The sequence below is a fragment of the Ursus arctos genome, unplaced genomic scaffold (assembly GCF_023065955.2).
Source record: "Ursus arctos isolate Adak ecotype North America unplaced genomic scaffold, UrsArc2.0 scaffold_3, whole genome shotgun sequence".
Classification (NCBI taxonomy): domain Eukaryota; kingdom Metazoa; phylum Chordata; class Mammalia; order Carnivora; family Ursidae; genus Ursus; species Ursus arctos.
The window spans coordinates 54,945,894-54,971,158 of NW_026622985.1; the positions used below are offsets into that span (position 1 = coordinate 54,945,894).

Sequence of the window (25,265 nt, forward strand, 5' to 3'; positions counted from 1 at the left end):
TATTTTTTTCAGTTGAATTACCAGACAATATTATATGGAAAAGGTAAGTTCAAACAGGGTGCTATAGGCAGAGTGGGTAAATAGGGTGTGTTTATGATATAGTGACTAATTCAATTTGACTAAAGCACGGAGTAAATGAAAGGGGAAAGTGTGAGACAAGACAAAAAATGTAGGTTTGGACCAGACCATCGAGGCCAGGCTAAAGAATTGGAGATTTTTTTTCAGCAGAGGGATAATATGATTGATATGATAATAGCTTTATTAATCGTTGATCTAGAAGCTTTGTGAATGAAAGAAGGGAAGAAAGAAATACCAAATCCAATGAGGAGATTGCACAGTAAGACAGGGGAAAGATTGTGATGGGCTGATTTCAGGTAAGAGAAATGGGATTAGAAGGGAAGAAGTGGACTCAAGAGTTGGGGGAACTTGCAAATATGCTGTTAATTAGTAAAGAAAGGAGGGTAATGTATTTCTAACTTATTGTTGTTATCAAAATAAAAACATATTGTTTGATTCTGTCTTTATTTTCATTAGAATAATGGACTGTCTTTAGCTTTATGTTAATAAAGTACTGAATAAATGTGGGATGTTTGATAACAAGTGTTATCACCTGCCAATATTATTGCATTAGGAATTAAAACCTAACACCTATGAAAAATAAATAAATAAAAATAAAATAAAACAGCACTATGTTTGACTTTTCTGTTTTATTTTTCCTAAGAACGCTAGTCTTCTCTCATTTTTAGAAGACGGTTCTCAATCCTGGATGCTCAGTAGAATCCCCTGGAGAACATTTTAAAAATTCTGATATCTGGGGGCACCTGGGTGGCAGTCGTTAAGCATCTGCCTTCGGCTCAGGTCATGATCTCAGAGTCCTGGGATCGAGCCCCACATCATGGGAGCCTGCTTCTTCCTCTCCCACTCCCCCTGCTTGTGTTTCCTCTCTCACTGGCTGTCTCTCTCTCAATCTCTCTCTCTGACAAATAAATAAATAAATAAAATCTTTTAAAAAAAAATTCTGATATCTGGGCTCCAGCCCTGGATAAATGAATCAGAATCTCTGGGAAGTGCACTTGGGCATTAGTATTTTCAATTTTAGTCTCCCCAGTGATTCCTGTGTACAGCTTCGGTTGAGAACTGCTGACCTTGAACAAGATATACTGTAGTCTCTCTATAAGCACACTTGCTCACATGCTTTTTATCCATTCATTGTAAAACTCACTGAGCACGCTCATGGTGGTTCATTCTTGAGTCTCAACAGAGGGGTGGTTCCCCAAAATTCCAGGATGTTTAGCATTCCTCGCTGGTCTCTCCCCATTCTGCACCACTCCATTTGGGGAGAATAAATAATCCCAATTCCTACTTGTAAGTACAGATATGAGAAAAATTAGCCTGCAAATAAAGTAGACACCATTGATAGCAGAGAGCAAAGACAGAAAGAACACAGGGCCTTGGTGAATTGAACTACTACATCAGTCAGTCCAGAAGGCCAATCTACCATCGGACCTCAGGTTTAGAAGAACCAAGAAATTTATTTATCATTCAAGCCACTTTGTTTGGAGTTTCTTTTACCTCCAAAAGAATATCATATTATCAGCCCTCTATGCTCTTAAAATAAATGGTTTTAGATCTTGTTGATCCCAGGCCAAAAATGGCAAGGTGCAAACCTGAAATGTGACATCTTTTATAGGATACCCAGCAACAATATTGTTGTCTTAGTGACATAAACACTTGAGCTATAAGTGCTGCACAGCTGTGAAAACGTGGACTTTGAAATCTGATGCGTTTTCCAGCTGTATCCTGACCATTTAACTGTGTTCTTTTGTTTTTAGCAGCATAAATTACATGAAATTTACTTATAGTGTTATTTTAGTGAATTTTCTTTTCTTTTCTTTTTTAAAGATTTTATTTATTTATTAGAGACACAGCATGAGCAGGGGGAAGGGCAGAGGGAGAGGGAGAAGAAGACTCCCTGCTGAGCAGGGATCCTGCCGTGGGGCTCAACCAGGATCCTGGGATCATGACCTGATCTGAAGGCAGACACTTAACTGACTGAGCCACCCAGGCGTCCCTCAGTGAATTTTCAAAAAAGAAAATAATTCTAAGTTCTAGGCTCTGAATATGCCCTTGAAATTCAATCACATCTATGATATTACCAGAAGCTACTATCAAATTTTATGTGTTAAAAATATACTGAAAAATCCATCTTTTCAAATGATGCTTCCTAAAATATAGAAGAATGTGAAAAAAGAGAGAAAATAGAACCTACATTTATATTTTCTTATATGTACATCAGAAAACTCTGAAAAGAAGAAGTTATGAACAGTGGTTAATTTTGAGGGGAGTGGGGGACTGGGCAGATGAGGATATTGGGGGAGACATATCGCTGTATACTTTTTATACTTTATGATCTTTGAAGTGATGTGATTATATTATCTATATGCAATTTTAATTAAAATATCACTTTAATAAGAATGAATTTTAAAATTCTAAAATATACTTTTTACCCAAAGCACACCTAAATTAATTGATTGCCATCAAGAACCCACCCAAATGAGAACCCTACCATCTCCACTCAACACCATATTAGACTTTTAGCTCTAACAATACTAAATGAGAGATTTCAAAGTCAATTTGTGCAATGCTCTTTTTAGTGATTCACTTCTGTTAGGACATCCAAAACATTAAGGTCACAAGTGACCCTGAAACCAAACAAAATGGGATAAAGCAGTCAGAGTAAAGGCAGAGAAGACATGGTTAAAAATGAAGAACAGAAGAGGCTGAGTCGGCATTCCAGCCCAGAGTATCTGAAGGATACGCACAACTCACAAATCTTATGTCCAACAACTACATGTCTTACAAACGGTACATGAGGATTGATTTGCTACAGCTCATTTAAGGTTTTCTGCATCATTGTCCTCCAGCTTGCCCCAGCTGCCACTTCAAACTGGATCTGGTTCTCTACTTTCCAATGTCTAGGGATAGACAACAGAGTCCAATCCTAATAACAAAAATAATGATGCCAGCTAACATTAATTGATGATCTGTTATAATCATCTCCTACCAAGTATATATCAGACTCATACTGAGCATTTAGGAGACACTCATAGACCCAACCAGATTAGAAAATAAAAAACAACAACAACAAAAAATCAACAGCCAGATCACTAATAAACCTTTTTTTTTTTAATTTTTAAGTTGGCTCCACACCCAACATGGAGCTTGAACTCACAACCCTGAGATAGAGACGCGTGCTCTACCAACTGAGCCAGCCATGCTACTCCAGTAAACCTAACTTCTAAAAATTTGCCCCTTGAATAGATTCATAAATTATAGTACAACACTTTATAATGATATCAAGCTGCTACAAATAACTGACAACTGTATTAAAACAGAAAAATATGTAACGGGGCGCCTGGGTGGCTCAGTAGGTTAAGCGTCCAACTCTTGGTTTTGGCTCAGGTCATGATCTCCTGGTCGTGAGATTGAGCCTTATGTGGGGCTCTGCAGTTGGCATGGAGTCTACTTGAGATTCTTTCCCCCCCTGCTCCTCACCCTCCCTAAAATAAATAAATAAAATCTGTAAAAAAAATATGTATATATATATGTGTGTAACATAAGATTAAAAATCTTTAAGAAGCAGAATGTCAAATGGTATGTAAACACATTAACAATTACATAAAAAACATGCATGTGGATGAGGCACAGAAAATAACATACAGATTTGAACATAGTTGTATTAGAAAAGTGGGATTACAGGTGGTCTTTTTTTCCTTTCTCAAATCTTTTTTCCTTTCAATCTTGTCATTACCCATATGTTACTTTAACCTTAGTTAGTCAGCATATAGAGTCAGCTGCGTCACGAGATCCAACATGTTGGTCAATTAAATAAGATCGCAGTTTATTTCTCTCTCATATGACAGTCCAAATATAAGCCATGCAGTGGTGATATGGATTCTAAACTCATGGTTTAGAAAGCACCATGTGTCTACCTAGAAATACTGTTACTAAGAGGGACAGAAGGGATTGGGAAAGCAACCAGCAGTTTTTTGCCTCACTACTCCCTTCTTGTCCTAAGGGTATGAAAACCAGTTTGCAGTTGTTTATGCTTTTAAAACCATATTAACTACAAATTCTCCACTCACCCCTATCTACTAACTAGCTCCTTAAATCCGTGACGCTGTACCCCTTCACCAAGCACATAGTACTGCTCTCATCACCAGACTGTTTTGTGTTTCCCCAACCCTCCTACGGCCGGCTCCTGCTTCTCATTCAGGTCTCCGCTCATGGACCTGCTTCCCCAGAGCTGCCATTCCAGAACTCCCCTACTTAAAGCAGCCTCTCACTTAGTCACTGGGTCTTACCTTGTTTTTTTTCCAGTCTATCACTATTTAAAATTGTTTGTCCTTATGATTTGCCTTCCCGCAATAGAACTGAAGTTCCATGAGAGCAGAGACCTTGATTACCTCAGCATCCGGTGTATAGCACCAAGCACAGTGCCCGACACACAGGAAGAAGACAAAATTGTTGAATGAACGAATGCCCAACCCTGCAGTAACTATAGTGCTGAAGGGGCCCAGCAGGGAAATAGTAAGAAACACCTGACAATGGGGCACCTGGCTGGCTCAGTCGGAAGAGCATGGGACTCTTGATCTTGGGGTAGTGAGTTTGAGCCCCATGTCAGGTGTAGACATTATTTAAATAAGGGAAACTTAAAAAAAAGAAAAAGATACTTGACAATGGCTAGATAGTCCTCTGATGTGTTCTCATTGACCTGAAAAATATCAGGGGGAGAAAAAGATGTTTTGCAAGTTAGTGGGAAAATGCGTGATTGCTATCTAAACTTATGTAATCTTGTAGGACTGATTCAAGGTGCAGGCACATGCTTCTCAATAAGAATGGTATACCACTCAGCTCCATTAAACCTGCTCGTCCAAACTCCTGACCAACTCATCTTCCTATAACCTTCAGAGTTCAAAGTAACAGCTGATGGTGTTAACAGAAATCACCCTAACTGGAACTGTAATAATGAACATCAAAAAGAATTATAAGTGAATTGTTATTTCCCTTCCTTCCAGTCTGAGGCAAGTACAATACCCACTGAATTCAAGGGTACCTCTCAGTGAGAATCTGTGGGTGAGGAGAATAAAAGCACTGCCATCCATCTTTCTTTTTTTTTTTTTTAAGATTTTATTTATTTATTTATTTATTTGATAGAGAGAGAGATTAAGTGCACAAGCAGGGGGAGCAGGACAGGGAGAAGCAGGCTCCCCACTGAGCAAGGAGCCCAAAGCGGGACTCGATCCCAGGACCCTGAGATCATGACCTGAGTCGAAGGCAGACATTTAACCAACTGAGCCACCCAGGCGCCCAAAAGCACTGCCTTCCAAAGGACGATCTTGTTCTAAATTCAGTTTGCTGACTTTTCAACCAAATTTAGCATTATATGAATTTTAATAACAGCTCTTGAAGCATGCCTTATAGATAAGCCAGTAACAAATCCTTTAAATACGCATGAGAGGTAATCCTAGCAAATGCAAAGTTAAATAAACACAAATGTGAAGAGATATTCCTCCTGCTAAATTATCTAATCCTTAGACACTAAGATCCTAAGATCTTACCTTAAATACCAAGATCCCACCAAGGGGTGAGGAGATGTTGAGGGATTATAGAAAGTATCCGCATAATGTTGCTAATGGATTCTTGTGCTGAAAGCATATAATATAATTCATTACATATTTATGACTTCCAAACATGGCACATAGGAAGCCACTTGAAAATCAAATTATTCATATGTGATTGCCTCTGAAGCTACACAAAACTTTAGCTTTCATAGAATCATTGATTTAAGAAGTCTTTTCTTGAGAAAATACTTTTTTAATAAGCTTGAGAGTGAAAATGATCACCAGTTTCCAAAAGAGAAGTCATTGTTTTCCTTGTAAACCAGACCTCCTCTTGGGTTCCACATTCGCGAATGGTGACACAGTCTTCCCAGGCACTTAGAGGTACCCTCTATGCTCCCCACACTTCCTGTGTCCACGGAGAAGCTCACAGTGCCCTCCTCATCTCCTCTCAATGAGGTAACAACTAATAGCTTCTTCACATTTCCCTCTACCAACAGCATAAAATTTGAGTTCCTTTCCTATGACATACTACCAGGTTCAGCCCAATTAGGATTCATTTCACTTTCCAGCATCACCTCTCACTACAAATCCCCCAAGCACCAGGTAATCCCTAAATAAGTTAAAAACATTCATCTCTGTGTCATCGTCCATACCGTTTGTTAAGTCTGAAATGCTGAAATACTGTGCCCCTCCTCCTGTTCCTTCTTCCTGTTCATCTTCTAGTGCTCAGCTCCACTGCCACTTTCTCAGTTAACTTTATTCCTATACCATCAGTAGGAACTCCTTCCACCTTGCTCCCGTGACATTTTGTTGTTTATAATAAAATTTAAAATAACATTATTATTATTATTACTATTACTATCGCGAATATTGAGGCCTTACTTTGTGCCAGACACTTTGCTAAGAAAGCATGAACTCATTCAGTCATCACCATTATTATTCCATCTTATAGAGGCCTCTACAAGATTAATTCATTAATTTTTTTTCAAGATTAACTCATTTAAAGTCATGCAGTTAGGAATCGGGGAATCGAAATCAAAATACTCTGACTCCAGAGACGATGTTCTCTTAGAGCGTGCTACCTGATGCTACAATTAGTATTCATGCCTCTGTCTCTCTGTTAATACTGTCAGCTCCTTGAGATGTGGGTTTGTGTCTTTGCAGCTCCGTATCCCCGCAGTGTCTAGCACTGTGTTTTGTGCATAATAGTTTCGTGCTCAGATTCTTTACTAAATAAACAGAAAGGAGGGTGTGGAAGCTTGACAACTCTAATAAAGTATAATTTTCTCACACCACTCCTTTCCTCCCAGCCATTCCCCACCTTAGTACCGATTCCCAAAACTGCACGTAGTCCATAAAGCAGAAGCTGTAGCTATCACAGAGCTCTGAAACCCACATTAGCTGAACTGTCCTGAGAAGTGAAGCCATGCAAGTGCCACATGATGAGCAGCCTACCAGAGGCTCAACATCTGAGAGTCAGCTAGAAATATGACAGCGGTTCCAGCTAATTTCCGCACAATCTCAACAGTTTTGTCCCAGCTGCAAGCATTCCAGCCCTCCCAGCATTACTAGCACCATGTTCATTGAGCAGTAACAATTGCCAGATGCAGTTCAGAACGTTGACTTGGATGTGATCTTTACCTGGGAGACCGCTAGTTTCAATTCTCGACCTACAGAAACCTAAGAATGGGTTCATCGCCTTCTCTCCTCCATCTCCCAGCCATACATGTATCCAACACGCAATGCAGCAATACTCCTCCAGTGAGTCAGAGGACCCGTAGGTACTGCATGAGGCATTCAGCAAAGATGCATTAACGTAATCAGGCTGAGATGATAGCGTGTAGTGTGCCGCAATACTCACTTGCCATCTAGACCTTGGTGTCCTGCACAAGTTAGTAGAGTTTTTAAATGTGATTAATGTCCTAACATAGTTTATGATGTGAGATCAAAGATGTAGCCCAGGTTGGCCCTAGAAAAAAGCATAAGAGAGGCAGAAATATAATTCTCACCTCTCCTAATAGCGTCACCTTCTGCTTGTGGTATGTGCCCCCTTTATTCCGCTAGGCTCCATCCCATTTCTAATTGCAACTAATCTCTGCTAAACATTTCACTGGCAATGGGCCAGTGAATACATTACATTGTTAATTTTAATTTTGATCAAAGTAATACATGCACATCATTTAAAAACTAAAACTTGACAAAAAGCAGCCCTCTTGCCCACGCTTTCCCAGCCCCTATTTCTGTTTCCCTGTCGTAACCACTTTCAGTTCTTTTAACCGTGTCTTTCGGTGTTTACATCCATTTGACAAATAATGTGCTTATACTGTTATTTCTTGATTTTTATATTTTAAACATTACTTGCTTCCTTCCATGGGAGATGAGGAGTTACCTCTTTTAGCACATCACCACACACACCCAAAAACATACACGTATTTCCCCTTCTCCATCTTCCTAATGTAACTACAGCATACTTTTAAGCTAAACCCATAATTGAAGATTAGATTATTATGAATCTATTAATATTGTTTACAGCTCAGTCATGCAATATGGTATATTTCTTGTACAACTTTTCATTTCCTAAAAGCTTATACTTTCCTCTATTTTTTTTTTGTTGTTGTTGTTGCCTGATTTTCTATATGCCTATCATCAACTCATTCTCATACTCTCCATTAAACCTGAAAACTCCTCTCAATGTGGTCAAACACCTCATGTAATCTGTCAGCTTAATTTGTTTCCTGGAGACTTCTCTAACAACTCCTCTGTTCTTCCATTACAGTCTGGAAAAATTGTTTCTAGGTTTCTTGATACCTACCACTGTGGGGCTTCCTCCTGCATCATCCTGGGAATTCCTTTTGCCTCCTTCCTGTGTTAGATCCCTTATCTTTTTTATTTCATGTCTTTCTCTTTCTTATTTTACTTATTCATTTTCATGGAGCATATCCTTCCATATTTTTTTGAAAAAGGATGCAGGGGCAGTAACTCTGTTGAGACCTCACATATCTGAAAACATGTTTACCGTCATATTTAGACAGGTATAGAATTTTTGTTCGGTAACCATTTTCTCTCAGAATTTTTAAAGCATTTCTCCATGGTTTTCCAGTTTTTAATATTTAACAGACAGAGAAACTGAAGGCCAATGTACTCAGTGGCAAAACCAAGTCTCTAGATCACATCTCTCTCTCTCTTTTTTAAGATTTAATTTTTAGTTAATCTCTACACTCAGTGTGGGGCTTGAACTCACAACCCTGAGACCAAGAGGTGCACGCTCTACTGACTGGGCCAGTCAAGTGCCCCAAGATCACATCTCTTTAATTCAAGTGTCAGGAATATTCTTCCCCTATAAAACCCAGCCTCCATTTACTTAAGTGTGGAGGGAACTACTTCCAGCAGTACTTGTAATTAGATAAGGGGCTCATTTGTAGACCTAAAGCTTGAGTCAAAGGATTGAAGTTAGAATGGTAAAATCACCAATGATGTGTAGTTGATTTGAGGGACAGGACCACTTAAGTTATACGGCACAACTTTTATTACTACAATGTGTCAAGCTGGTAGCTTGTCCTAAAGTTTCTTGGAACTTCAGAAATTGAGTGTTTTTGTTTTGTTTTGTTTTTAAAGATTTTTTAAAATTTTATTTATTTGTCAGAGAGAGAGAAGGGGAGAGAGCACAAGCAGAGAGAGCAGTAGGCAGAGGGAGAAGCAGGCTCCCTGCTGAGCAAGGAGCCCGATGTGGGACTCAATCCCAGGATCCTGGGTCATGACCTGAGCTGAAGGCAGACGCTTAACTGGCCGAGCCAGACAAGCATCCCTTTAAAGATTTTTTTTAAGTAATCTTTACTTCCAACATGGGGCTTGAACTTACAACCCAAGACCAAGAGTCGCACGCTCCACCAACTGAGCCAGCCGGGGGCCCCCAGAAATTGAGCTGAGAGAAAATTCTCCATGAGTTTCTCACATCTGTGCACATCTTATAAGCAGAAGCACTGACTTGCCTTTGTTCTGAACTATCTTTTCTAGAATGTGTGTATAGCAAACAGCCATGGGAGAATCAGATAATGTCTTGCATTGGAGCAAAGGGCAGGCTTGCTTTCAGCCCTGGAAGATAGAGATAGTGTTTTCCTCTGGAGGAAAAGGCAGACATGATTACTGCCCATTATGAACAACTTGGGTTCCTTCACTCAGGGTTCCTCACCGGCAATACTCCTCATTGGATGTGTCGGTGTGACCTGATCCTGCAGGAGTTGAGGCTCAGGGGCCTGGCACAAATGCTGATACTCTGGCTACTGCTAGTGCTGTGAGTAACAAACTACCCTTGGTTTCTGACCTAGGAGTATCATATCTTCTGCTAGCATCCCTGAAACTGTGGCAGGCTAACTTGTTGGCTTGCAAGTAGAATAAAATGTCAGACCCTTTGCAGTTCCTGAAAGAGATATATCCAAAAATATACAGGAGAAACATTTAGGGGGATATGTGGATTAAAAAAGAGCTTCCTATCAAAATAATTTTTTGGCTTGGAAATACAGATTCCAAACGCAACCAGTCTAGAAGTCTAAAAATAAATATACTTGAGGGGCGCCTGGGTGGCATAGCGGTTAAGCGTCTGCCTTCGGCTCAGGGCGTGATCCCGGCGTTATGGGATCGAGCCCCACATCAGGCTCCTCCGCTAGGAGCCTGCTTCTTCCTCTCCCACTCCCCCTGCTTGTGTTCCCTCTCTCGCTGGCTGTCTCTATCTCTGTCGAATAAAATAAAATCTTAAAATAAATAAATAAATAAATAAATAAATAAACAAACAAACAAACAAACTTGAAATTTGGCTTCAACAAGTTAAATATTTTCACAATGCATCTCAGGTGCCTATAGTTCTTGTAAGTATTCAATATTTCTATGATTAGTATTCTCTATTTTTGCAGAGCTCTTCACAAAACATTTATCCTCTAAAATGTGATCACTTGGGAGGTAGCAGGAAGAAGGATCTCTTACAATTATCTCAAACCTTCAAGGACTATTTCAACTATTCCTGTGGAGCCAAAGCATAATAAAATCTCTCAAATGTCTTAGAAACCCTTAATAATACCAGGAAATATCTTTGGATACGTGGCCTGTGATTTGTTCCTGCTTTGGCATCCTTGGCACCGAATGCACTAAAAGCTGTGAACCTTGTAAAGTGCTTCATGTTCGGTCCTACTGCAAGTAATCTTCATCATCACATCACACTTTAAATACCCAGAATAAAACACCATGCCAAGAAGAAAACACCTGTTTGCCATCATGCACCCGTACTTCTGGCCCAGTGAGAAAGACCAGTTGAGAGCCCAGCATATATGAGAGTAAGTCTCTGGAAGGCTGTAGTTCATTTATTGTGCTGTCACCTTCCAAAGTCATCCTGGTGTAGAGGTCACTTCGGAAAACTAGAGGAAGGCTCCAGGATGGACTGAAACAGCCCTCTGATGACCTTTCCTGCTAGAGCTGTAGTAAAGGGGAAAGAACACAGGCTATGGATTCAGGAGAACACCGCTCAAATTCCAGCTCCACTCCGACCAGGCAGGAAGCTTTGGGCCTCGTTTTTTACCTTTTCTGAGCTCAACTTCCTTGTCTGGACACCGGCTGTGGTAATACCCAACAAGATCGCCTTGACGATCACAAGTTAATGTTTTGTGCAAATTTCTGGTGCATCCAGGATTCCTAATAAATATATGTTGAATACAAATTGCAGAGTAGGCCTGGAGCAGTGCTTGCTTTCCAGATTAAAATGATACAGAATCCTCAGACCCATTAAAAACCTGATGTCTCTATTTAAAATAAGAGACATTTTCTTCCTTATGTAAAGTGCTTCTTCTTAAAGTTAAGAAAAGTTAACCTCTTTCCTGAGATTATTGTATTAAGATGAAGGTGGAAAATAGATTTGATACCAGCTAATCGACAGCCTTGAATGCCAAGTAGGGAATTTGGGCTTTATTCCATGAGGAAATCGTTAACGTTTCTAAACTAGGTAATGACAGCTTAAGCAACATTACTCTGATAGCAATGAATGAAATGATTTGGTGGTGGTTAAAGAGTGCAGAAGAAAGATTGGTTAGGAGGCAATTTAAATATTCCAGAGCAGAGGCAACCGACATTCAAATAATGATGGTAGTATTGATGGACCTGACACGAGGTCAAAAAATCTCATACTGGCTATAAACTGCTCATGGAAAATGAGTAGCGTTTATCTTTCAGATGATAATGTGTTTATCATACAGTCCCAGTAACCACTTCACAAAATAATTCCTTTAGGTAGTCGATATTTTTACGTGTTATTCTTAATAACATGAATATAAAAATGTGTCTTGGCCTAAAACAGACAATTTTAAAAAGATTTTATTTATTTATTTGAGAGAGAGAGAGAGCATGAGCGAGGGGGAGGGGCAGAGGAAGAAGGAGAAGCAGACTCCCCACTGAGCAGGGAGCCCCACGCAGGGCTCAATCCCAGGACTCTGAGATCATGACCTGAGCAGAAGGCAGACCCTGAACTGACTGAGCCACCCAGGTGTCCCCAAAACAGACACTTTTAAGTAAAGTTTATTTATTTATTCTAACACAAACTCTTCAGTCTTGAGGGAGGAGGATAGAAAAATTATCTCAAAAAGACAAGACATGAATTTAAGAGTTCAGTGAAACAAAGTCAAAATTTTGGCTTAAGCTTTTAGTTTATAAACATGTTAATAAGCTTTTTATACAATGAGAATAGGAAATAGACAGAATAGGAATGCACTGAGCATCCTATCGCCGAAGGCTCACCAGTTGCAGGGAATTGTGGCTAACATTTCAGGTTATGCAGGGCAGAAGAAATCATCTCATTATTTGTGTTCCTTTTATGACTGGAAACTCATCCTCTCAAATATTGCCATGGTTTTCAGCAAGCAAGATCATTTAGGTTTGTCATCTCAGGGGCTATTAAGAAATATTGGGTGGACATTACTAGGTTCATGGGCTTGTTTACTTCTTTCATTTTTCTCTTTGCTGACCAAAGGAAATTACAAACCATTATGTGCAACTGTGCCATCATTACAGATTTATGAGAGAAATAAATGACTCCTTTGATGGATTTAAGAATGCAGAAGGCTTACGTAGATGCTTTCCTCAAAACATAATTCCATTTCCCATTGCCAAACCTGACCTCTCGCAAACGCCCTCCATCTTTATAACTGCTAATCCTGATGTAGAGAAAACAGAATATTGAAGAAAAATCAGTTTCATATAATCCACCACTACAATATTCAATTCTTCAAACAAATTCGTAATTGTATTCAGTATCTGTCTACTTAAGGGCGAGGTAAGTTTCACAGAAAAGGTTAGTTCCCTAATGATAAAGAATGGCAAATAAACGCTCATCGGTGCTAAACCATGCCCCTCGACGTCTGACAGTGTTAATCAACTACACCTCAAGTAGTTAGGAATAACTGAACATTTCTGAGTGTGGAATTCTCAAATAGAAACTGGGAAGAGTTAAACCTGCCAAGATGCAAAGCGACATAGTTCTGTGTAGTACTGAACAACTATGAGGCCAAACACATGGTTTTCATAAATCTTCCCTCAGTCTTGATCAGGAAGCAGTAAGAAGCCAATCGAGCTGCTCACGAAGCCAAGTCCTCACAGGACTAGAGTAAAGTTGAGAGAAACTGAAGTGAAAGGAGAAGGAATGTGACAGATTGCAAGAGGGGCCCACCAATGCCTCCCACTCCTGTATGTGCACCCCTATATGCGCTATGACTTTGCATCACGTGGATGAGCCTGGGCAAGCCTCCTGATGCCGACAGGCACATGGCTCTCACTCGAGCAGACACAGAGCCACCACCAGACATATGTAGAGCCTTCCAGCCCCAGCCGAGCCAGTTTCGATGGGAGAAAACACCCAGCCAAGCCACAAAACTGTAAGAAACATAGCTATTGTTGTTTTAGTCCAAAGCTTTTGGACAGTGTGTTGTGCAGCCAGAGCTGATACAGAAAGTGGTATGAGAACTGGGGGGCTGCTGTGACAGCAACTTAGAATAGGCAGTACTCGCTTTGGGACCAGTTGGGAGACAGAGGCTGGAAAGGTGGCAAAAATAAATGGTAGACAAAACTGGGAAAATGGTGCATATATTGTTGTTAGCAGAGGCCAGACAATCGACGCAGACACTGCTCCAGGACCCCGGAAAAAATGGAATCTGCATCAGATAGTAGTGACATAGTGAAACAATCCCAAAGCTGATGTCTATGATAATTTGGAAGGCAGGAAATTTACCTAATGCAGCTGTAGATTTGGGTAAGGAGCTTCCCGGGCAAAATGTTAAAGGAGTGGTTTTATTTTGACTTTTTAATTGCATAAAATAAGGCACAAAACAGAGAGATGAGCTAAAGAGGAAACTGTAGCTTTCCTGCAGAATTCTATAGGCATTTTAAAGGAGCCAGGGGTTGAGAGCTTAGAAAATAAATAAAAATTCGTATCTCTGGTCTCTCTAGTCATTAAAGATTCTCAAAGTAAGAACTGATGTCAGGGTAAAGATCCAAATCGAGGGTGTGGCTGAAAGACACCTCATTAAACCACTGAATGGTATACGGTAATACCTAGAATCTTCAGGATGCTGTATCCCAGCAGCCTGACATGCAGCCTCAAGTTTAAAGTGGCCTTCTCAGAAAGAGTTGGGTGATGTGTCTCTAGGGCATAGAGCAGGCCCAAATTAGACTCCTGGGAAACCCACAAGTTTTTAAGAGAGTTGCACTAACTAAATTTTGGCCAGCTTGGACTAAAACAGAAAGGATTGAAAATAAAGATTTCTCTGGGTCCCCAATTTTCTACATGCAAGAAGCAAGCTGAGAAAGCAACCCAACTACAAACATGAGCTACTCTTTATTGAAGTGGAAGGGTGTCTCAGAAGAAGAGGAAAGAGCCGAGCAGGCAATAAACCCCCTTCCTCTGAGAAGAGACTGGAACGACAAGAAGCCAGAGAGAGTCAATTTTAGGAAAAAAAACTGGCCCTAATCAAGAAACACTACCTGGTTCTTGAGTGAGGGAACCTAGCAACACGTGCCTGGCTAAACTTCGGAATTGCTTTGGACAATTTTTTTTGGACAAAAGTTTATTATTCTGAGTGTTACTTCTTTTTTTTTCTTTTTAAAGTCATCTCTACACCCAACATGGGGCTCGAACTTACGACTCAAAGATCAAGAATTGCTTGCTCCACCAACTGAGCCAGCCAGGCATCCCTCTGATGATTACTCCTTAAGACCTTTAGTATATTCAGTGGTCCAGGGGTGAGAGCTTCGTTCCCTGGTGATTGAAGCTAGAACCACAACAAGAAGCCCACCCAAAATAGCAGTTATATTCTTTCTTGGATCTTAGGAAGATGGTAACTTTGCACATTAGAAACTATGTGAGGTTATGCATTTTAATTAGTAACCCTTGAATTCTTGATTATCAGAACAATAAGCTTTGATGAAAATTGTGCCAGTGTCACTAATTCAAACTGCAGTCTTTTTCTTCCCTAATCTAATCTAAATGTGCTAGCAATTTTGACCCCAAATCCTCCTCGGAGTGTCCTACTTCATTTTTTATGTTGAATAGAAAGGGATTTGCATTGGTGGTTCCTGGGGGAAAGAAATAGGCTCTCTGAAATTAGTATTTATTAATTATAAACAGAAATATCACAGTTCTTCCTGGAACAATAGCTCCCTAATTGTTCTAAGTCACACCCGTTGTACACTGCAAAGGGCTGCTGAGAAAGCAGTAGCAAACCATGTTAATCTGGCCAAGGACAAGAGCACAAGTTCAGGCCCAGTGTCCTTGGCCATATGATGAAGGATACAAGAAGTGAAGAAGGTAACTTCACCTGGGAGTGTTGATTGGGTTACCCGGCCCTATTTTACACAGGGTGTGAGGCCAGATAACTTTAAGAGAAACTGCACCTGAGGAAGCTGCATCCAGACAGCCTCATCCATATCTGGACCAGCTGCATATCATAAGATCCTGGACTGCGACCCTGATACCTTAGGATAAACTTATGGGGGGGAAGAGTCCTGTGACAAGAATAAGATTTTACAAGTAGGAGAAATGTGAATGATTTGTGGCCAGAAGGCAGATTGGCCAACTGTAAAAAAGAGCCACATATTCCTCCCATTCCTGAAAGCAAGCCCTTTTCCCATATGACTGTACAACTCAGCCCATCCAGAGCTGGGATCTATTTTTCTACCCCTTACATCTGACCTTGACCATATGATTTTGCTTGAGCTGATAGCACACGGCCAGCACGACATGAATAGAGGCTTAGAAAGTGCTAGTACATTGGGGCTTGCCCTCTGTTGCTGCTTGGAGTCTTTCTGCCACCACGTACGGGAGCCTGGGCCAGGCTGCTGGGTGATAAGAGGTACCCGGTTGTCACACCAGCTGATGTAGACCACCTCCCATCCTGTGAGGGAAGCTCTCCCAGACCACATCCAGCTTGGCCAAGCCAGTCCAGACCAGAAGAGCTCACAACCCCCACCAATAGCTGTTGTTTACTCCACTAAGTTTAGGTATGGTTTTTAGCCAGAAAAATTCCATGGATAAAAGGGGTTCTTCCTAAAGAAGTTTGTTCTTTGGGATAATAGCAAGAGCGGAAAAGATAAAGGAGCCTATAACACAGAGCAAGGTTTTACAGAAAAGTGGTTTTTTTTGTTTTTTGGTTTTTTTGCAGGGGGAGTGGGAGAGGGAGAAGCGGGCTTCCCGCTGAGCAGGGAGCCCAGTTGTAGGGATCCATCCCAGGACTCTGGGATCATGACCTGAGCCGAAGGCAGATGCTTAACAACTGAGCCACCCAGGTGCCCCTACAGAAAAGTTTCTAAAAGAAAATGGAAAGAGTAAAGCGAAGGGCATATAATGGAGAGGAAAACAAAAGACAGTATCATTGACACATCCAGAATTTGATTTTTAAATAAAAGCCAGAGTCCACCAAGCAATCTACACATATTCAGCTCATACATCAGTAGTCTTACATGCTACAGTAGTGGGCAACTGGAATTTTCCTCCCCAGTTTAGGTGAGTAGGTCATGAAATGATGTGCATCGTTCTGTAATACGAAGGCAAAAATTACCTCATAGAAAAATTTTTACCAAGAAGGAGAGAAATAAAAAGGGTTGTAGCATTTTAAACAACAACAAAAATTAATCAGATTATCTTATTCCCCTGAGTCTTCTCATTAATCAAGAATATAGGTAATTAATAGATTACTTTCAACAGGTCTCAGGACCTTTCTACTTGCTCTTCCGTCTGTCTGGAACACTCTTCCCCTATGCATTTCCATGTTTCAAATGTCACCTTCTGGTGATGCCTTTCCTGACCACCCTTTTGGAATTGTAAACTGTTTCCTATTTCCATTCCCTGCCTTATTCTTCTTCGTACTTAAAAACCTCTCATGTACTGTATAACTTACTTACTCGTTTGGCTTATGACCTCTCTCCCACTAGAATGTAAATTTCATAAACACAGGGACTCTTTTCTGTGTTTCTCATTGTTATATCCCAAATACCCCCAAAACTGACAGGCTCATGGGAGGCCCTCAATAAATAGTCACTGAATGAAAGAATTGATTCTTTTGTCATTACATTGCTCTTTGATATTGTATTAGCAGATACTTGTGACTTTCATTGCCAAAACAAAACAAAACAGAACACAATGTGACCTAAATCTGGTATCCTGTTCACAGCAGTAGTCGATACTTCCAAAAGGAGGTAAAATTTCAGTATGAATCGAGCCGCTTGCCCAGAGCATCATAAGGAAATAGAGAACAGCAAAGCTCCCACAATGATCTGTTTGTGCCCTGAGGCATGAGATTCTATTACCTTTGTCTTAATATTCATAACCGCAGTATTATGACTGGTCATAAAATTATCTAGCCCTTTCTAATTCATCCATTGACTAAATCTATGACCTCCCAGGGTAGGAAATTCCACAGGTTGGCCATACACTGGGTGAAGAAATAGTTTCCTTATGCTTTTTTTTAAATTCTAAATTTATATCAACCATTAATTTTGCAAAATGAGTGACCCTTGTCTTAATATTTGGAAGACACAAAATTACATAAATTGAGCCTGCAATAAGGATGTCATTTTAGTCATTCTGTATGGTCATGTTCCATTTATCATGTGAACGTGTGGCTGTGTTCGAAGGGTAGGAATAGCTAATTGTTTTCCTTTTAGGTTTTTACCCTCACAGGAGTACGGAAAGGACATGTCAGGATAGAGATAAAGGGAAAAGGAGAAAAGGAAAACAAACAAACAAGGGCCATGTGAGACCGTCCAGACTGTGGATCACTACCATCCTCCTCAGGTTTTTTTAAATTGCTATGGTCTAAGATGATAAGGTAAGGAAAATTGATTCAATCACTTTTAAAGCTGAATTTTTCCTGGGTAACCATCACAAGGATTTGACTACTTCTATCCCTTAGGTTAGAAGCAAATGAAAGAAGAAGGATTTGCTCTTGACAGGATCTTATTCTTAAGGCTAAGATTGTCTTTAAAACCTATTAACAAAGTATTTTCTAATATAACGACTGCATGGGATTTGGGGGTGTGTGTCGTTTTTCACAGGCTGTAGTCTATTTCATTGAGATGTGTAAGGTCAGCTAATAGGGGCAGTCTGCTGCCTGCTGCATGATTAATCAGGTTGGGGGCCTCAGTGGGATTAAGCCTTGGAATACACAGGGATTGCTCGTTTGTTTGTTTGTTTACTTATTTATCTTTTAGCTTTGGCAATTCAGAACTTTACTCACTGTACTAATTACAAATTTTTGTAAGAACGCAAGATCCTCCATTATATAAGTCTTTTAAGGATTACATACAGTTTTAATACAGAGCAAGAAATGGTGGACATACCAATGTGAAATGGTGAAGCATTTTGGCACTTGGGGTTTTCAGGAGATGAAAAGTGTGCACATGAAAAACAGTTAATATTGCAGATTATAATATACCGTGTATCAATATCTACGTGGGTTGGCACACATGCGTTAGAAAAAAGCCATCATAGGCTGGAAAGGATTTTGCAATCATCTGGTACAATGTGAACATTTTACAAAAGAAGAAATGAGCGCTTGAAAAGTGATGTACTCGAGATAACAGAGCTACTCGTGGAAGGCAGGAAGGTCAGGCAATCGCACTGACTTTCATCAATGGCCAACAATTCTGCCTATGTCACAACATCTTCAATACGAGGACCTTCGACATGGGACCAAAGGCTGATTAAGATTTCATTCCAGGCCTTGTTTGCTCAAGTTCAGAGAAATCTGCTCCTCTTTCTCAAGATCTGGAACACTAGAAAGACTACTTCGCCTTGGGCATAATCAGTGGGAAAAGCAACTTACAAATAAACATACAAGGAAAGAGTTGCTGTGATGCTCCTTCTTCTCTGACCGCCTCCCTTCCACCGCCCCCCAAAAGATGAGTAGAGTAACGAAAGCCTTTTCAGTCGTGCACTGGCAATACATCTGACAACACTGATGACTATACTGATCTAATACATACTAAAATATTACTTCCGAACCCGTGATTCCAGTTTTCTTAACAATGTGGCACATAATTATAACTTCAGGTCACATATTATGGGTCTGACCAGAGGCTTGGAGTCATGCCACTATTGCTTCTCCTATTACTAATTCTCTATTCTTTAGAGATATTTTTATGCTTTGTGTGTCATTCTGTCACATGGAGTATGTTGTAATGAGTGTATTTATGAGTCCAGCCATTGGGAGTGGGAACTGATGTATTATGTAGCCTTGCACCTCACGTGCAGCTGAATTATAACGCAGACCTTAACAGCCAACAAGTCTGTGTTCAGAGAAAAAAAGAATTTCCAAACATAAACCATGTTCTTGGCACTAGCCTCGAATACTGGACATTCATAACCCACAAATGCCCAGACTATAAATTTGCAAGTTGCATTAATATGGCAGTAAAAGTCACTCTTCTGAAAGCTGCACTTGTAAAATATTTATAAATTCACATGGTTGTTCCTGGCAAATAACTACATCTGTCAGCTCTGTCTTTTTGCTCCCAAAGCAGCAGGGTTGGTGTCCTGTGTAATTCACAATATGTTCATAAAAAATTATTTTGGAAAAATCAAGATGGAAGATATTTTGTTCTAGGGGGAAATATATCTGCTCCTTCAATGGTTTGGTGTTACTGTTTAATCTCCTGAGATTTTTTTTTTATCATCAAGGCTTTTTCTTTGAACAAGTTTTCATTTTATTGGACTTATCTAGTTTCCAAATTAGCAAGCTAACTCCTGTGTGGTTGTCTTAAAAATCCCATATTAATACGTACAGCAGAGTGGACTTTTTCAGTCCTGAGGTCAATATGTATCAATGCCATATGGTGAAGAAATTTTCTATGTATATTATCATCTCCCTACAGTATTTAGGAGACATTTACATAGGGAGCTGTCTATACAAACCTGTCCAAATAGTTGTCTGCTTGTTTATCTTTAAGATAGGAGAAAAATAAAAAGAAAAGACACCATATTACATTTTTATACAGATGTATGCCATCTAGGGTTATTCTTTTCAGCTCACTGTTTCTGAAAAACAGACAACCAAACAAAAAAATGCCCTCTGAAATCACATCTACTAACAGGCTGAGTACTTGACAACAAAATGTAGTCTTGTATTTATGTTCATATAATATTTACAGATATCTAGCTTTTCCTTCCCTCTCCTCCAAGAAAAAAATGATTTAGATTGTTTATAATTGAAATATATTTGTTATAGAGACAGAACAGTTAATGGTGAGATCAAAAATATAAAACATCATATAGTATTATGGTCCTTAACTTTTTCTAGATAATGCATCCCCTTAAGAATCTGGTGAAAACGTTGGGCTCTTTCTACAGAAAAATGCAAGTGAATAAACACACACACTCTACACACACCTCTGCATACAAATTCAAGTGTTCAGAGACCACCAATGCCATTTCACAGACCACCACAGAGGAAGGAGAAAGAAACTGTGTATCAGGAAGTTACAATAAAATTATCAGTACAACTAAGCACAGAATTTATCTCCAATCTTTGCAGCCAAAGCAAAAAGGATAATTCAATGAGTTGTATAGATGTCCATGTTTAATAGAGGAATACACACCAGGTTTTCAGGAGACCTATTTTAAGAGGAATTTGTCAGGTAGATGGATCTTTGATTAATAATTAAACATTCAATGAACAATGTCTTTAACAGCAGTTTTACAAAGGTGTAAACCTATTTTTCAAATGGCCATTTTTACATTGTTCCCTTAATAAATCCTGAGGATATCCTTATTAAATAGTAATTTTTATGAGCAGTTACACCAACGGAGCCTAGGTAATCCGGCTTCTGTATCTGACCTGACACAGCAGCACATGATTTTCCTCTGGAGAAAGCTCCAGTATCCATAAGGCACAATGTGCCTGCAGCGGCCTTCCCTCAACTACACCTTAGTCAGCAGGGCGTCTGGGGAAACTGCGGATTCGGTGCCCCACACACCTGGTGGGCCTCAGTGGAACGAAGGTAACTCTACGCAAGGCACCAACAGATACATGAGTTAGAGGTAGAACTAAAAACTACAAATAGGTTAGAGTGGGACTGAAGTCTTGTCTGACTTGATTTCCATACATTGTGGAGAACTGTATGGTTTATGTGTTGATCTTTTTTCAGCCATAAAGCTGTTCCAGTCAGGCGTATCACCTGGGAATGGGAGAGAACTGACTTTAGACCAACTCATCCATCACTGAGGAAAAGAGATACTGGTCAGGGAAACACAAAGCTAAGGAAGGAAGAGTATTATTAGATCACTAGGTAGAAATGGATTGCCTGATTATATTGATCCATCAAATGCTATTTTGGTGATTAGCAGCTCAAATCATACACATATACATATAATTTTTTTTCAAAGAAATTGTCACAAAAGCTTCTTTAAAGCATGATAGCATGATGTCTTATCGAGTCAGAAGAGCAAAATTTCTTTATAAGATGCTTTAGACAGAAAGCCCTGGTATCATCTGTGTAAATAAGGTCAGAATAGCCATTGTTTCCCTCCACAAATGGAAGGTGGGGGTGGGGATTTACTTTGTAGGATTCAGTCAATTTTGTACTGGGCACAGTTTAAGAAAAGAGGTTCCAACCTTTGGGCCTGGAGGGCCTGGGCTGCATATCCCTAGCAGTGCCTGGGGCAAATTCAGGGGCTAGAAAATCCTAAAAACATCAGCCTTCTCCAGAACTTTCTTTTGAGTGACATATGGGGTAAATTAAGTTTCTGTTTAGTCCTGGCTTTAGCTACAGATGTGAAGGTGTAAATGTGCTTTCCAGGAACTGTAGATTATATGGTCATGATGTAGACCACTTTTATTAGGAGCTCAAGTACCACATTTCCAGAAATATGAAGAATGACAGCAAGGAAAAAAGCCTTTAGAGCTTAAATTACAACCACATCTAATGAACTCAGAGGTGTTTTTCACTTACTAGGGTATTGCTTTTCAACTCCTGTAGCTTAAATGAATCTAGTGATCATAACAGTAAATATGGGTTCCAAAGGTATCCCAAGAGGTATCATTAGTCACATATTACATCCTTTTCTAATTTGTACACTTTCCATGTTTCAGGGTTTCACGGGACTGCTGAAACCTCCAGAATTTCATGTTTCCCTCAGCAGTCTACAATAACCCTTAGTCTGAATGACATGTATTATTTCCTCCGCAAACATGTGATGTGGGAAGCTTAGTAAAAGATTTATTATAAGAAACGGCTCGATGTTTTATTTCCTCCCTTAATTGAATACATTATTGCTCTGTGTTTAGAAATGCTGTGTTGATGTATTACACCTTGGAACAACTACGCACATGCCATCTGTGGCAGGAAGGTTTATTAGACTACAAATCAGGATACAGATGTTGGAGGGAAAGCTATGTATGCTAAGTCATAATACATTACGGCACATTTTAAATCTGTAAATCATGGTGGTCCAGCAGGTTTTTACCTTTAAAAAATTAGATATTGGTACTTAGGAAAATGAAGGGACTAGAAACCCTCTCCTTCATCATACATATGATAGGTAAAGCCATAAGCCACTGAGGTGGTTGCTATGTCCCTGTAGATGGGAAAAAGGACTAAGTAACTTCAAAAGAAAAATCTCACCTTCTCATTCCTTAATTCTAGCTTAAAGATCCATATTTAAAGTCAGCACTCCGAAGCAAAGGAGCAGATACATCTTCTGGGAGTGTGAATGATCACATATTTATTGATCCATTTCACAAATTTAAATTTTTTTCCGTTTATTCCAAAGAGCATTTATTGAGTACCTGTAACTTTGCTAGGTGATACTGTGCTCTAGGGTTTTATGAAAATGAGACTCACTTGTATTATTTTGATGCAAGAAGAGCTGTTGGATTTCTTTCCCTCTCTGACTATTTCAAGTTCAGGCCTAATAATGGACAAACTGCTCCAGAAAGTTGACAACAATATACCAACTACCCCATTGGTCAAAAGGATTAACAGGATGAAACTTTGCCAGTGCAGCTGAGAGGATTGCTTTCCTGAGAGATGATGTGATTCTCTTCCATTAGATTCTCAAAAATATAACTCAATTGTACCAGTCTTAAATAAATAAAATCCAGGATGCTCACACTTTCAAGAGGGATTAGTGTTCTGTAGATCTATTGATCTTCTGCACTCTTCTTCAAATATCCGGGGGAATCATTAACAACACTTTGTTCTGATCAACTTGCCTGTCACCCGAGGCTCTTCCAGCTCTCTACAAATACATTTGTGCTTTATTCACCATGCTTATTCTATAATAATGACCTAACATTACTGGCATTTACAACTGGGAGGCTTAAGACTTTTAAAAATTAGATTATATATGCCTTTTCAGTACGGTGTAGATTTTCAAGACAAAGTGGTCTTCTCTCTCCCTGGAACTATTCAGAAGAGAGTCTGCCTTTGGTTGAGCAGCACAGGTAAATGCAACAATTCAAGAAACCACTATAAAAATGCACATGTCAGCACAAGAAGGAGAACATCTTACTTTCTCTTAAGCAGAGTCAAACAGGTGATTATTATTAGCCATCTATCACATTTGTGTAACATTTAAGTTGCATGGCACTGTCACGTATAATGTCTCATTTGCCATATGAAGGGCAGTATATATTCATTCATTCCTCAAATTTTCATGAATACCTATTGGTGCCAGTATCTTACTCCGCACTAGGGACGCTATGGTGAATAAGACACATTCTCATCAAGCTTACTTTGTAGTTGAAGAGTAAGATGTAAGCCATTAGATCATTCTAAATTGTTATAATGCAGATATGATGAAGTATTGAAACAACACAGAGTTACTGGTATCGTAGCTTCATTTTACAGAAAAGGAAACTGTTCAGTACTATTAATATTAATAGTATAGGATAGTTTTAAATATTAAATGAGAAACTGTATTGAAGTACCTATACAATGCCAGTCCATAGTAAGGACTCCATAAGTGTTATTACTAGAGAAGTAGCATGAGGGGTGCCTGGGTGGCTGCCTTCTGCTCAGGTTATGATCTCAGGGTCCTGGGATGGAGCCCAGAGTTGGGCTGCCTGCTCAGTGGGGAGCCTGCTTCTCCCTCTCCATTTGCCCCTCCTCCCACTCATGCTTGTGCTCTCTCTCAAATAAATAAATAAAATCTCTTTTTTTTTTTTTTAAAGAGGTGGCATGAGTAATAGTTAGAGCAGTGTGGGCTCCATCCAACTTTTTGTCTTGAATCCTAACTCTAATACTTCTTAGTTGTGTGGCCTTGGGAGATCAATAGAATCAATCTAGATCTCAGTTTCTCCAGGCCTAAGATGGGAACACCAAATGTAACCATTTCTTAGGGTTGTTATTGTGAGGGTTAATTTGACATAAATGCTCAAAAAATGTTATCCACAGTAAAGATCAAAGCTGGGAGGAGGTCTGAAAACTTGTATCACACCAAACTCCTAGTTGGCTTCTCACAAAATACAGATAGTATAGGCCTGAAGTATATAGTATGCCCTTAAGTTATACTGTGGCAGAGCAGGGTCTCCTGCAGAGAGTTCAAGGTGGGGGAAGGCAGCAAAGGATATTTGGCATCTTAGAACTTTAGGGAAAAACTGGCCCAAAAGAGGCGGAGAGCATGGAACTAGTGGGGATGGGGTAACTGGGCTTCGGTGGGAGTTGGAGTGGACACAAGAGAGGGAATGGCTTTAAGAAGAGAGGAGGGAGGGGCGCTTGGGTGGTTCAGTTGGTTAAGCATCTGCCTTCAGCTCAGGTCTCAGGGTCCTGGGATCAAGCTCCAGATAAGGGCTCCCTGCTCAGAGGGGAGTCTGCTTCTCCCTCCACACCTCCCTGCTTGTTCTCCCTCTCTCTCTCTCAAATAAATAAACCTTTAAAAAAAAAAAAAGGAAGAGAGGTGGGATATGTCATGCACTTTGTATTTTTTCTACCACTGGGTAAGAGATAATCTTTCCAGTATGTCTCATCCATATTTTGTAAGTGAGGGCATTATTTTTTATTAAATAACTTCTAAAATGTTATGAATAGAGCTTAGCTAAGTAAGTGTATCCAAAACACACCAATAATGACCTTTGAAGCTGCCTGATAGACATATATACTCCTTTCTCTCATTTGGAT

The 25,265-nt window shown here is 39.7% G+C and overlaps 1 protein-coding gene and 1 long non-coding RNA gene across 3 annotated transcripts in view; one reads left to right on the forward strand and one right to left on the reverse strand.

The window, feature by feature from the left end:
- Positions 1-25,265, reverse strand: part of SKAP2 (src kinase associated phosphoprotein 2) — a 330,384-nt gene that overhangs the window by 184,504 nt on the left and 120,615 nt on the right. The gene's annotated exons all lie outside the window — the stretch shown is intronic.
- On the forward strand, positions 13,259-22,377 carry LOC130542075 (uncharacterized). The gene is made up of 2 exons (XR_008956368.1): positions 13,259-13,531; positions 17,814-22,377. It is a non-coding gene; the product is annotated as an uncharacterized LOC130542075 (long non-coding RNA).